Source organism: Morone saxatilis, unplaced genomic scaffold (assembly GCF_004916995.1).
Source record: "Morone saxatilis isolate NCDOM2014 unplaced genomic scaffold, NCSU_SB_2.0 Contig11, whole genome shotgun sequence".
NCBI lineage: Eukaryota > Metazoa > Chordata > Actinopteri > Moronidae > Morone > Morone saxatilis.
This window is the reverse complement of record NW_023339663.1, coordinates 1,921,122-1,924,943: the sequence shown is the minus strand read 5'-3', so window position 1 is coordinate 1,924,943 and position 3,822 is coordinate 1,921,122.

The window sequence follows — 3,822 nt, the reverse complement described above, 5'->3', positions numbered from 1 at the left end:
ATTAAATATGTCTGTTTTCCATTATATGCATTGTTTTCAGTTTAGTTTAACATTCATTAACGGTGTTAGTGTGTCAGTCAGAGTGAGATCTGCTTGTCAGTGTCATTTTTTGGGGTTAGCTCAAGCTAGCTAGATGCTAGCAAGGAAACTAGCTAAATACAAGAGCAGCACAGACAACATTTTATAATAACACAGTATTATAATAGGACAATTTAGGGGATTGATTTTTTTTACCCCTACTTGAAGAAACACTGGATGGAAGCAATTAAGTTAAAAAAAAATAAAGAAATAATGAAAGTAGTAATTATCTGTGATATGTTCCTTTATTGTGATTAACAGACCACTGCACCAATTTAACACATAAGTATAATATACATATAATACTCCAGAGAAAACCACAGATTCTGGGCCTCATGCAAGAACCACTCATATGTTCTTAAGTGGTTTGTATGAGAACGTTCGGCATCCACCAGTTTTCTATTATTTTGAAATTTCTCTTAGATACGAACACAATTTACAAGCGATCCAAACCATTCGAAGCGGTCCTGTGAAATTAGTCTGCTGTTATCTAAACCCATTTTTCAAATAAAGGATTATTAATTGTATTACTATGTAAATTACACTTCATAATTATGTTGACATCATCCTGTTTGACTGTACAGTTCCAATTATAATATAGTTCTTTTTCTTTTTTATATTCATAAACTTATTTAATTTCCATGAATGAACTTCTCACACATGGTTCCCTTAACTTATCTGGTTTTAACGTGAAAAACCAGATTACATTGAAAATTTAAACATAAACAAAAAAGTTTAAAAAAGATTCTTGATTAAGACACTAAGTTAGTTTTGTAAGGTAAAGAAACATTCCTGATTAAGTACTTTTTACTAGGTATTTCTTTTTATTGTTGTTTTAACAGAACAAATAAAAACTACAAAATTAATATCACTTAAAATTTACTGAAGCTACTTGATATAAAGAATGTTTTAACCTTTAAGTTTAGTTTCAGTTTTACTTGAAATAATTTTTTTGAGTAACATCTGTTTACAACTTATCTGGTTTTACAGTATTAATGTCTCTTCTTCTCTTATCTCAACAAACATGTTTCCTGTCCTGTACAGCCATGAACTGCTGTACCAGCCAGTAGTAGCACAAGTAAATGTATTATGTAATAGTATTTTAGGATTTGCAGTTGTCACTGTGGCAGTAATAATAGTTTCAATAAATGTGAATAGCAGAAAATCTTCAGAGAATGATTTGTTATATTGTTTGGCCTGTTGTGTTAAACTCTTTTGTCGAACAAAACCTCACAAAGGACGGCAGCCTGGCAGCGAGCGAGCATTAATCAAAGCGTCATCCAGAATTTTCCTGGAATATGTCGATTTAAAGCTCCGATTTACGGCTTCCAGAGAAGTCGAGAGTGTTCAGAGTTGATGGATGTGGCGTCAGAAGCTGCACGCCGCCCACAGCGACACACATCCTAAATGAGTTGAGCTTTGTCCTCCAGATGGCGAGAATTAGTTTTATTGTCTTTATCTCCAGAGGGTTGGAGAAACAATGTGATGTACTGTCATAGATGTGATCAGACGGAGTAGTTTTACTGTTTCTGACCTGAAAGGAGAAGTCAAACTGTTTTACACAAAGTCGTTTATTAAAGGTGTCAAATAATCCAAACTGTGTGCTGTCAGAGTCAGTAAAGACTATCTCTTGAATAACATCCCAGTTGTTGTCAGTGATTTAAAAAGGTCTGCTGTTGTGCTCTCTGATGGCTGTTTTCATGGTTGGAAAAACAAGTCAAGCCAATCAGAGCTTCGTAAGTGGGATTAAGGATTGGGACTTTGTCCTACAACACGGCCATAAAAAGAAAAATTTCCATAAAAATGCTTATTGTAAATGAACATAAAGACATAACAAGTCATAAATCTGCATATTTCTGTCACAGAGGAATACATTTTAAACCCAAGCGGCAAACTCTGTGGCTGCGACTGAAGCCAACATGGAAGTAACAGAAACTACAGTTCTTGGAACCGGCAGAAGTGACTCAGTCACCATAAAACCTCATATTAAAATACCAAACTTTACAGCAGAAATAAACATGTTTACAGCCTGATACAAAAAAAGTTATTATAGTAACTAAAACTAAACTAGACAAACTAAACTGTTTGTATTGTACCTTTTCTGAACTCATTAAACTAACCAAGCTAGCTAACTATTTAAATTAAATCTGGGCCGTGACAAATACCTCCAATATAATAATGATAAATAGCTAAATAGTACAGTACCGTACCATATAGTACCATAACGTACTGTACAGTACAGTACCATAACATACCGTACCATGTAGTATAGTACCATAACGTACTGTACCACACCGTATCGTACTGTACCACATTGTAATGTATCATATTGTATCATACCATATAATACCGTACCGTACTGTATAGTATAGTAAGGTAACGTACCGTACAGTATCACTATAGTACCATAACGTACTGTACCATACCATATAGTAACGTACCGTACTGTATCATACTATTTGTACTACTGGTTTGATGCTGACTTAGTAATAAAGCAATCTTGACTCCGACACACTGACAAACTGTTCCAGGTTCAGATATTATTAACAACCAATAATGCAGCTTCTGTGTCGACTGAAAATGACGCCAACAGGACGATTACGTCAGTCACTGCTGGCTAGTTGGGGCAAAATCCCCCTTTTATCAAACAGAAAACAGACAATAAAGAAGAAGTTCAGTCTAAAAGTGGCAGCTCACTCTAAACAAGCACTTAGCTGTTATTACTGTGTGCACTCGTCGGGCTGCAGCTGAACCCATTAAGTTCAACAGAAGATCCTGAGGCAGAGTGGAAACAGACTTTATGTTTATGTTCTTGTGTCCTTGAGTCCTTGAGTCCTGACAGTCTGTCTGCTGCTCATTCACATGCAACTGCACTTTTCTCTAAGGCATTTTTTTTATCCGACCTAACGCCGAGCTGTAAATAAGGCTCAAGGTCAGAGAAATACTGTTTCTATAAGGTGAATAATATATATATATATATAAATATATTCTGTAGTGAGGAGAAAAACACATGAACGATGTCAGTCTTATAATTTTAAACCAATACGAACGTTTGATCCATCAGCACTGTGGGTGACGAGTTTGGGATACACAAGAAGTTCTCACAATATTATATTTATTTATTTTATTATAGTCTAATAGTACTTCCTAGAACTTCTAGTGCTACTAACACTACCACAGGACTACTAGTACTACTTAATACTATTCCTATAGTACTAGTAGCACTACTATTACTGAAAGTATTAATAATACTATTGCACTATTGCACTAAACTAGTTTTACATCACTCATACACAGAGAGAGAGAGATTATATAAAACCATCTTGTTTAATGCCTCAGTTTTATCATTCAGAATTAAAATGTGCTGTTATACAAACAAACTTGTACTAACTTGTAAAATACACACACACACTCACACACTCACACACACACACACACACAGGTTAAATTTAGACTTTAGAATTTAATTTGCTGTTAAATAGTGAGCACCTTCCAGCCAGCATCCAAATTATGCAACCAGACATTATTAAGATTGTGTCATATGTGTTCCTGGCATCATGAGAGAGAAGAGACAGAGAGACAGACAGAGGACAGACCAGGAGAGACCAGAACAGAGAGAGAGAAGAGACAAGACAGCAGCAGAGAGAGACAGACAGAGAGAGACCAGACAGAGAGAAGAGAGAGACAGACAGACAGAGAGAGAGAAGAGAGAGAGAGAGAGAGAGACAGACGGAGAAGGGGACA